Source organism: Heterocephalus glaber, unplaced genomic scaffold, assembly GCF_053883595.1.
Source record: "Heterocephalus glaber isolate CG9 unplaced genomic scaffold, H.glaber_assembly_v1.0 deba00001457, whole genome shotgun sequence".
Taxonomy (NCBI): domain Eukaryota; kingdom Metazoa; phylum Chordata; class Mammalia; order Rodentia; family Bathyergidae; genus Heterocephalus; species Heterocephalus glaber.
In genome coordinates, this window is record NW_028258305.1 from 34,524,051 (window position 1) to 34,536,223 (window position 12,173).

Genomic DNA, 12,173 nt, shown 5'->3' on the forward strand with positions numbered 1-12,173 from the left:
AACTCACTGAAATGGATGAGAACTACCAAAAAGTAGAACCTGAAAATGTTCATCCAAGCTGAACTCAGAGAATGGAAATCCACCCAAAATTCTGTGCTTGTAAAAATGGGGCAGGAGTTGTGAGTGTTAAAGCAGGAGGAATATCCTACAAATATCAATTCAACAAATATTTATTGAGCAATTGCTATATGCTGAAGTGGGGTTGAAGGTGTGCTATTTCATACTTATTACATATTTTCTACCCCAAAAAATCATGAAAAAAATCTGGAGGTGAGAAAAGACAATAAATAGAAGCCAAAAATATGCTTGATTAAATTAAATGAACTCTAAGTCAGTGTCTTAGTGACTTCCCTTGTTGCTGGGACAAAAATACCCAACATCTGCAATTTAAAGGAGGGAGGATTATTTTGGCTCACAGTTTCTACAGGTTTCAGCCCACAGTTGGCTGGCTCTAAGCAGGACAGCAGGACAGCACAGCACAGGGGCTTGTGGAGGAAAGCTGCTCATAGCAAGGCTGCAGGAAAGCAGAGAGAGTGGTGGGAGGGCTGGAGAGATAAACCCTTCCAGGCCACACTCTCAGTGACCCACCTCTTGCAACCAGATCCCACCTCCTCCCAGCAAATCACCTATAAACTATGGACTGATCCCTTGATGATCATGAACAACTCCCCATGATGTAATCACCTCCCATAGAGTCCACCTATAAACGTAGGAAGCTTTAGGGAAACATCTAGAAATAAACCCTAACAGTCAGCAAGTGAAAGGCCTTGACAGGGAGTTTCAGCCTCCTCCACGTCTCCTCCTGCCAGATTGAAGAGCTGATCTGAAGAGCTGTATGGTCAGAAGCTGAGGGGATGGGCTCAGGACAGAGGGCTCACTGCACGAAACAGCAAAGAACGGAAAGACAATGCTTCCGAAGCAAGACTCCTTATTTTGTCCCCCCGGCCCTCAAGCAGAGGATTAAGAAAAGTTGACATCTAACTCTCAGACCCAGTAGCACAATTTTAAGGCTCTCAGATATATTGAAAGAAGAATTAATTAGAAGGGAAAAGCAATCCCACTGTCCATTTCCCGAGTAAATAACAAGTCCGAAAAATTTACCTCTATTCAGAGATTATTAAGAAAAATTTCCAAGCATGGCATCTGTGCAGAGTTTATAACAAAACCAACACCTAAAGTATTAGCTTTCTCATTGGTGGGACCAAATACTCAAAATCCACAACTTAAAGGTTTATTAGAGTCATAATTTCACAGTTAAGTCCAAGATCAACTGACTTCAAGGCAGAAACATCATGGTGGAAGGGCATGGTGGAGCAAATCGGCTCAGTTCATGGGGTCCTTGAGTCAGAGCACAGGAGATCGAGGCCAGAGACAGAGGGGCCAGAGACCAGATATAGAACTCACATTAGGCAGTTTTCCGATTGCTGAGGCACAATACCTGACACCCACAGTTTAAAGAAGAGGTTTATTTTGACTTACGGTTTCAAGGGATTCAGTTTATAATTGGCTGGCTCCAAAGCAGAAACTTCATGATGGAACAGAAGCTTAGTTCATGGCAACTGGGGTAGTAGAACTGGGGATGTAGATTTAAAGAGGGAGGAGCCTGGGACCAGACCCAGAGCCCAAGGGCACACTTCTATGAGCTACTCAGACACACTCAGAAGTGGTGCTTTCCTAATTCCCTACTGGCTCCCAAGCCAATCTAATTGATAATAAGCTTAAGATGGCGGGAGTGGGGACAAGAAGGGAAAATGGACTGTATAAACAAAAGGAATTAAGATAATAATAATGCACTACATATATCTAAAGAGCTAGCAAAAGGACTTTGAATGTTTTCACCTCAAAGAATGATAAATGTTTGAGGAGACATGCCTACCCTGATTGGAACATTAAACAATATATAAATGTGTCAAAACATCACATGGTATCCCATAGATATGTACAATTTTTTCATGTTAACTACAATTTAAAAAAAAATTACTTCTACAATAAAAAGGAGATGAATATGCTTTGAAAAAAGTTATTCCAGAAAATATTTCTTGTAGTACAGAAAACATTATTATATAAAATCTTCTCAAAGTCACAAAGAATTGAACAAGCTATGGACTTTACAGAAAAGGAAATCAAGAGGTGGGTGTGGTGGTGCCTGCCTGTAACCCCAATACTCGGGACACTGAGATGGTAGGATCAAGAGTTTGAGGACAGCCTGAACTATGCAATGAAAACCTGTCTCAGAAAGAAACAGGGAGGGAGAGGGAGAGGGAGAGGGAGAGAGAGAGGGAGAAAGAAAGTCATGAGATCAGCTGAGGGATAATAGAAGAAAATGAAAATGAAAACATTTCATAATGAAAACTGGAATGGTAGCAGGAAGAAGTAAAATAAATATTGGTAAACAGAGTCAGAGACATAGAGGACTACATAGAAGACCACAGAATGTAAAGGAAAATAAAAATGCATGAAGGTGACAGGTATGAAATAAATATAATGGCTATCTAACATCTTATAAGTATAGTCCTGAAGAAAAAAAACCAGTATAAGTGGAAAAGAAAAATAGAGCATGATAAGTAGAAAGCCATTTTCTGAAATAAAAGAGAATAGGAATGCACAAATTGAAAAGGCTTAATGCTACACAAGTAAAGCTTATTAGCAAACCGCTGAAACAGAAACATGGTGAAGCTATTGAGATTCAAAGACAAAAGCCCATAAGTAATTAGGCAAAATAAGCAGAATGCATGAAAGAAAAATCAGTCTAAATTCATAATTTTCAACAGTTTTAAATGCCAAAAGATACCTTGAGTGATGTCTACAGGAGGGAAAAATTTTTGTTCTTAATTTTTTTAATTGTATCATTAAGCTTTTGTGGTCTCTCCTGTAATCAGTATTTGGAAATGCTCCATGAGTTCTAAAAGAAAAAGTGCTTTCTGAAGTTACCCGTGGAACATTTTAAAACTGGTATAAGTATACGGGAAAGAAAATCTCAACATGATTTTTAATATGAATGGTACAAAAATTTCTGATCACAATGCAATAAAGTAGAAATCCACAATGGAGGTAAATATTAAAAACCCAAATACTTTAAAGCTTTCGAGATAGATTATAGATACAACTCTTGGGTCCAAGAGTACATCAATGGTTAACACCAAAGGTGTTAAAAATAACAAACATGAAGTTAACACTGACCACAACCCAAGGGAAAAAACTAACACTGGCAAAGTCTATAGTCTGAAACACAATACCAAGAGAAGGAGAAGGAGAAGAGGAGGAGGAGGAGGAAGAGAAAGAGGGGGAGGAGGAGAAAGGAGGAAGAGGGGGAGACAGGAAAGAAGAAGAGGAAGAACGGGAGGAAGAAGCCATTACATTTGAATTTGAAAAGTAATAAAAATACCTAAGAATCAATAAATTAAACATGAATACATATGCTCAATAATTTGAATAAATTTTGACAGAAGCCAGACCTCCATATACAATCTAACATCTACTTATTAGATGTTTAAGATTAGTTCATTGTAATTTATGGCAATAGAAGTTAGTAGAGTGACTGCCTCTTGGGATGGGGTAGAGTGGTATTCATAGAGAAATGGCAAGAAGCAATCTTCTGGGGTGATGAAAAGTTCTATAACTTAATCTGAATGATGATGTTACATGCAAATACACCAAAGTAAAAAGCCATTCAGTATACACTTAAGAATGTGTGAAAATTATGTGGGTAAATAATATTGAGCTTATGAAAACAAATTTTAATTTTAAAATAGTAAATACTGGATTAGAAAACAAAAGGTAAAACTCATTGCTCAGCACAAGAGCTAATCCTTTGGAGGAGAGTAAACAAACTAGGTGTCTTGGTCACTTTCTCATCACTAGGACACAAGACCGGACACCCATATCTAAAGGGGGAAGGGTTATTTTGACTCCACGTTGACTCACTCCAAGGCAGAAAGGCCAGGATGGAAGCGTTAGATGAAGGAAAGCTGCTCACATCATGGTGGTCAGGAAGCAGAGAGAAAAAGGAGGAGCCAAGGAAGGAGAAGCACCCTCCAGGTCACACCCTCAGTCTCTTCCAACCAGACCCCACCTCCTGAGAGCACATACAACTACAAATGCATCAGTGATTCAATCCACTGATAAGGAGAGCAAGCCATGGGTGCTTCCATCACCTTCCAAAAGCCCCGTCTCTGACCAAGAAATGGAGGCAAGAAATGGGGAGGCAGAGGAGTGCAAGGGGAAGTCAAAAGAATTAAGGTGTGCTGCATACATTTATCAACTCTCCACAATAAATGTAATCATTATGTACTGCACACATATCCTCATAAAAAATTTTAAAACAATTTTTGGGACAGGGTCTCATTAAGTGGTCTAGGCTGGTCTCAAACAAGTAATCCTCCTGGCTCAGCTTCCTGAGTAGCTGGGATGGCAGCCATGTACCACCATGCTTGGCTCACACCCTCATTTCTAGCACAGGGAGATTTGTATTTTCAACCTGAAATACTTAAGCCCAAAGAATAAACTTGAGAGTTCTGTATGTAATGATGTCCAGTGAACTAAAGGATACTTCTGATACATGGGAGTTTCAATTCTTCCCAAAACCAATAAGGATGAGAAGAAGAAATTGATTTAAATATAACAATCACTAGCCAGGCATGGTGGTGTGTGCCTGTGGTCCAGTTTGCAGGGTCGGGATGGGGGTGTGGGGGGAATCACTTGAGCCTAGGAATTTGAAGAGAGCATGAGAAAATCATGAGGACCCATTTCAAAAGTGGATAAATATGAGAAACACTAAAAAATAATTTTTTACAAAAGATCTACCTCTGACCACATGAGGCTTGGGGAGAGACATTCTAGACATAAAACACAATACTTGGTAAACCACTATACTACCAAAGATTTATGACAAAGAGAAATGGTAAGTGACATTAAACAAAGCCTAACACGATGTTAAAAACAGTATATATTTTATCGCTGAGAATATTGAAGCCTCCCAAAATAGAAAAACTAAACAAAGCAAAAATATAGGAGAAATTCCAGTTTTCAACATGAAAAATCAAATAAGCACTAATACAATAGTAATGGGGAACCTCAATACCCCACTATCACAGACAGATCAACTACACAGAAAATAAACAAGGAAGTACTAGAATACAATCAAACTCTTGAACAAATGAACTTAACAGATGTGTACAGAGTGTTCCACCCCATAAAATCAAAATACACATTCTTTCTTTTCCCTTAAATTCTTTTATTGGTACACTTTAGGTATACAATACATTTACATTTATCATTGGGAACTTGTACCTTTACATGATGCATCTTGGTTCTTATTTTTTCCCCTTTCCCTGTCCTCCCTTCACCCCCTCCACCCTTCCCTATTTACAAAGACTTTGTTTCCATTTTTTCCTTTTCTTATAATTTTTCCTTTCCCTTCTTTCCATTCCCCTTCCCCTCCCACTTCTCCTTCCCCTTTGGACCTTTTCTTCCTAATTCAAATTATAAAGTACAGAATACACATTCTTTTCAGCTGCACACAGGTCATTCTGCAAAACAGACCATATACTCGCTCACAGAACATGTTTAAGAAAGTACAAAGGAATTCAAGTTATCCCCTGTACACTATCAGACCATAGTGTGATAAAATCAGAGATCAATAGCAAATGAAACGGTGAGAATTACATAAACACGTCGAAATTGAACAACACACTTCTGAATAACCAATGAGTCATAGAGGAAATTAAAGAAGAAATCAGACAGCTCCTTCAATTAAATGACAATGACAATACAACATATCTGAATTTGTGGGACACAATGAAAGCACTCCTACGAGGGAAATTCATAGCAGTGAATACTCATATTAGGAAAACAGAGCGAGTCCAATTAAACAACCTGATGCTGAACCTCAAGCTTCTAGAAAAAGAAGAACAGGACAAACCCAAAGCCTATAGAAAGGAGGAAGTTATAAAGATGAGAGCAGGAATCAATGAAATGGAGACTAAGAGAATGATGCAAAAAATCAATGAAGCCAAGAGTTGGTTATTTGAAAGAATCAACAAAATTGACAAACCCTTAGCCAACCTTATCAGAATATGGAAAGGCCCAAATCCATGCAATTAGGAATGAAAAGGGTGAAATGACAACAGACCCAGCAGAAATCCAGAGGATCATCAATACTTACTTCAAGAACTTATACGCCAACAAGATGGACAACTCAGAAGAAATGGACAGATTCCTAGATACATATGAATTACCAAAGTTGAACGAAGAAGACCTAAAAATTCTAAACAACCCAATATCAATCAATGATACTGAAAATGTAATTAAAAACTTACCAACTAAGAAAAGCCTGGGTCCTGATGGCTTCACTGCTAAATTCTACAAGACATTTAGAGAGGAACTGCTGCCACTACTGGTTAAACTCTTCAATGAAATTGAAAGGGAAGTAATACTCTTGAATTCATTCCTGGAAGCAAGCATCACCTTGATCCCCAAAGCAGAGAAAGACCCAACTGAAAAAGAAAACTGTAGGCCAATCTCACTAATGATCATAGATGCAAAAATCCTTAATGAGATATTAGCAAATAAAAACAGAAGGTCATACACCCTGACCAAGTGGGACTCATGCCAAGAATGCAGGAATGATGATTCAGCATATGCAAATCAATCAATGTAATATACTATATCAATAGAGCCAAGGACAAAAACCATATGATCATCTCAATAGATGCAGAAAACACACTTGACAAATTCCAACATATATTTATGATAAAAACCCTACAAAAAATTGGAATAGATGGTCTCTACCTCAATCTGATAAAAGCCATCTATGAAAAACCAACAGCCAATATCATACTAAGTGTCAAAAACTGAAATCCTTCACACTAAGATCATGAACAAGATAAGGATGTCCATTATCACCACTCCTGTTCAGTATAGTTTTGGAAACATTAGCCACAGCAACTAGACAAGAGAAAGAAATAAAAGGAATAAAGAGAGGAAATGAAGAAGTCAAATTGTCATTATTTGCAGATGACATGATACTCTATAGAGAAAACACCAAGAACTCCACCAAAAGACGTCTAGACTTAATAACCAAATTCAGTCAAGTAGCTGGATACAAGGTCAACACAAAAAAATCAATAGCTTTCCTCTACATGAACAACAGACTCACTGAGAAAGAGACAGGGCAAACAATTCCTTCCACAATAACATCAAAAAATTGAAATACCTAGTAATCAACCTAACAAAGGAAATCAATGACCTCTTCTCTGAAAGCTATAGCACTCTGAAAAGAGAGACTGAAGATGATATCAGAAAATGGAAACACATCCTTTGCTCCTGGGTAGGAAGAATCAACATAGTTAAAATGACCATACTTCCAAAACTGCTATATAGATTCAGTACAATCCCAATTGAAATTCCAGAAGCACAATTCATGAACCTTGAGAAAACAATCCAAAAATTCATTTGGAATAAGAAGAGACCTAGAATAGTAAAGCAATTCTAGGCAACAGAGACATGGCAACAGAGACATGGTATCACAACCCCCAACTTGAAACTATACTACAAAGCTACTGTGAGAAAAACAGCATGGTACTAGCAAAGAAACAGAATGGAGGAACAGTGGAACAGATTAGAAGATGCAGAAACAACTCCAGACATGCTCAGCCACCTCATCTTTGACGAAGGAGTCAAACACCCTCGCTGGAGGAAAGGTAGCCTCTTTAATAAATGGTGCTGGAGAAATTGGCTTTCAACTTGCCAAAGATTAAAACCAGACCTATATCTCTCACCATGCACTAAACTTAAATCAAAATGGATTAAAGATTTAAATATTAAAACAAACACTGACCTGGCTGGAACAGAGGTTAGATAGAACTCTTGAAGATATTGGTGTAGGAAAAGATTTTGTGAACAAAACCTCAGTTGCCCATGAACTAGCACAAACAATCAACAAGTGGGATCTCTTCTTATTAAAAAGCTTCTGCACAGCAAGGGAAACCACCATCAGTGTGAAGAGACAACCCACAATGTGGGAAAAAATTTTCACCTGCTCTTCCTCAGACAAAGTTCTACTATCTAGAATCTACAAAGAACTTAAAAAATCAGACCTCCCAAATTTAAAGACCCAATCTGAAAATGGGCATCTGAAATGAACAGACATTTCTCAGTCAAAGAAGTAGAAACAACAAATAAACATATGAAAAAAAATGTTCAACATCACTGGTCATTTGAGAGATGCAAATTAAAACAATACTGAGATTCCACCTCACTCCAGAAAGAATGGCTGCTATCAAGAAAAAAACCAATAAGAAATGCTGGCATGATTGCGGGGAGAAAAGAACCCTTCTTCATTGTTGGTGAGAATGTAGACTGGTGCAACCACTGTGGAAATCAGTATGGAGATACCTCAAAGAACTAGGACTGGAAGTCCCATTTGATCCCACTATTCCCCTGCTGGGAATCTTCCCCAAAGAATGAAAAGAATCATACCACAGTGATATATGTGCACCCATGTTCATAGCAGCACAGTTTGTAATAGCTAAAACTTGGAAACAGCCCAATTGCCCATCCAACTGGAGACTGGATAAAGAAAATGTGTTTTTTCAATAAAGTGGAGTACTACTCAGCCATAAAAAATGAGAAATTAGAGACATTCATAGCTAAATGGATGTGCATTGAGGCAATACTCTTAAGTAAAATAAATAGGACACACATGTATAAATACCAAATAGTTTCTCTGGTGTGAGAAACTGAAAGTGTAAATAAGGACCAAAAGGTATAATAGATAATGTGAAATGGGAAGAAAAGGGGCAAAGGGGAAAGGGAAGTGGGAAGGGTAGGGGAAAGGAAAGAAGGGAATGGAATTAATATGAGAAAATGAAAAAATGGAAACAAAGTATTTGTAAATAGGAAGGAATGGAGGGTTTGAAGGGAGGGCAGCGGAATGGGACAAAAATAAGAACCAAGATGGATTATGTAAAGATGCAAATTTCCAATGATGAATGTCATTATACTGTGTACCTAAAATGTGCCAATAAAATTAATAAAAAAGGAAAGAAATTCCAGTTTTCAAAGAAATAATCCTCACAAAATCATTGATATCTGGATCAAATATTTCTAACTTTCAGAGTAATACAAATAGTACTAAAGGGTTCTAGATTTAGCAAGCAAAATTACAGAATGTCCATTTGTATTCGGACATACTTGTACTAAAAAAAGTATTCACAGTTTACTCCAAATTCCAATTTAACCAGTCACCATGCATTTTACCTGTCCACCCTAATAGGACCAAATGCAGAAAGATAGCCTTATTATTTCCCTTTGGGGACCAGACAGAGAGGCAACGGTTTAGGAGGAAAGATGGGTGAACAAAGATAAAGTACATACAGTGACTCCTTTCCACTCCCAAAAGCTCTATGGTATCATTAAAAAATGATGATGAAATGATATGAAACTGTGAAAAAAGAGGCTGGCATTTGCTGCCAGATGATATGAACAATACATGCAAAGTTCTGAGGGAACGTGAAAATCGAGGGTCTATCTGGGAAAGGGTTTAGGACATTGATTACAATGTTCCCACATGAGCACACTGAGGTATAAGGCACTCATGAGGCTTCCCTACAAATCCCACTGAGCACTGGAAACAGAGCAAAAGAGATGAATACAAAAAACATTAAAAGGATCACTGGTAAGAAATGAAAACATCAAATTATGATAATACAGTGAAAATTGGAAATTAAAAGTAAAAAAGAAAGTAAACAAAGTAAATTTGACCATTTTAAGTAGCATACATAAAATGAAGTGAAAAGAGAATTTATTAGAATGCTATCAATCAAATTCTAGAGAAAAGTAAGCAAATATAAGCATAATAAATCAAACCATTCTTTTTCACAGCATCTCTTTTCTTAAACTATACAGCCCTCTTTTAGTGACTCTTAGCTTATGATACAATTTTTATCCTAATTTCTGAATTGTCTCTAGTTTCATTGCTTCAATTATTTGTTTTCATTCTGGCTAAATTAATTTTATTCAAATATTTCTATTTAAAAATATTAATAAATTTTAATAAATGAAAAATTTAAACAAATTATGATCCCATGTTTGCAAAATTACGTCCATGTAATTTTTATTTGTTCAATAAATACATACCATCCATCAACTAAGCACCTACTATATTCCAGGCAAACTTTTTAATACCCACACACATATGTGCTTGCACACACACACATGTACACTCACACACCAAGAGATGTCTGGTATATCCATCAAATATTAATGATGTTTATTTTTTGAGTGATACAATTTGGCGTGAATCTGTTTTGTTTTATTATGTTTTTCTTTTCAAACTTGAATCTCTTATGAAGAACAAGAATCTTTTTAATAAAAGCAATAAATTATCAAAGAGCATGAAGAAGGGAAGATATGGCATTTAATTTTTAAAAGCCAGTATATCACAGGGCCAGGGATTTAGCTCAGTGGTTCCATTACCTGCCTCACAAGCGCAAGGTCCTGAGTTCAATCCCTGGTACCAAAAAAAAAAAAAAAGCCAGTATATCACATATCAAAGCCTAACAAAAATCCACAAAAAAATGAATAATAGATTACATTTATCAATATTGGACACAAACCCTAATGAAATTATAAGCTAATAGAGTGAGATAACAGAGTGAAAGAAAAGCATGCCACAACTAAATGGGTTCACTCCAAGAATGACAAAATAGTCACTACATATTAATGGATTCATAACTATAAAGTCTATAAATAATATAATCTTACTAGGTACTAACAGCATTTTGTAAAATGCATCCTTCCCACTAAATATTAATGCTAGTGATTTTTCAAATTAATAAAAGCAGAAGAAAATCAAGAAAGCTCTTCCAGAATCCAAGTGAATTAATTGTTTAGAGTGCAGAATGGTCCTCTCTGTGGAACATGAATAAAAAGTGAGAAATGATCATTGGAGTTGACGGGTGGTGTGACCCTGAAGAAAGCTGCTTCCTTATCGGGTGGGGATAAGTGTTGATTGATGTGTTTAGGGTAAGAATGGAAGAGGAAAAGGTGAGGCAACATGTGTGGACAGTCTTTTGAAAAGTTTCACTGCAAAGAGGAGAAAAATGAGGTCATTGCTAGAAGAGCGTGTAAACTCAAATATATGTGAATGGCAATTCCATGAAGAGGAGAAAAGCGACCCACTGCCGAGAGAGCCAGAGCAGTCCCACAACCAAGGCCTCCAGCAGCGGCAGGACAGCTGGCCTTAGGAAACAGCAGGCATGGTTCCTCCTCAGTAAAAACAGCAAGGGAAGAGCACAAAGGTGCAGGTGCCAAAGGGCTGGAAGATTTGATGTTGAAGACATGAGGAATTCTACATTCATTATTTTCTCAATGAAGCAAGGATCATGGGTGAAAGTGAGAAGAGGTGAAATGCATCAAATTTTGAGAAAGACAAGATAAAAACCTATCTTCTGGGATCAAGAAAGAGTGATGAAGGGAGGAGATTTCTGGGATCTGTCAAGGGCCCACTTGGAATGGGTGGTCATAAATTGAAAGTAAGATCAGTCACCAGTCACCATGGTTAGGAGTTTTGGCCCAGGTGAATTTATGCAGAATGGGTAAAAGTGGATTCCAGCAGGGCTGGCCCTTTTCTATGAGTACAACAGAGGAAGAAAGAGGCACAGGCATGAAGGTGCATGTGAGGAGTGACTACAGTCACACACACAGGGTCCACACTGAGTAGGGGGCCAGGTGAAGGTAACAAACGGTGAGAAATTCTGCATTCGAATTGTGTTATTAGAATAAGACAGGAAAGACTGGAAGTAGATGGTCAGAGAGTGGAACAATTAAAAGGAAGATAAGATAAATGAGTGGAGAAAAGGAGTACTTGAAATGAGGAAGAGAAGGTACTAAGAAGCAGTGATGATGGCTTTCTATCTCCATCTTACTCAGTACACACTGTGAAGCCTTGATTGAGATCAGTAAGGTTACTTGTTCTCTACACACCCTCCCCCCACTGACCCTATGACCACCTCACTCCTGTCTTCCCTTGCATCACTATAAACTAACTCACCTCTCTACTCTTCCTTAAACTTGCCAGGACATTCACGTCTCCCATTCCTTTGCATTTGCTACCTTCTCCCAAATGACTTTCTCATATCACCATGTCATTGCAAATGTCACCACACAACCTA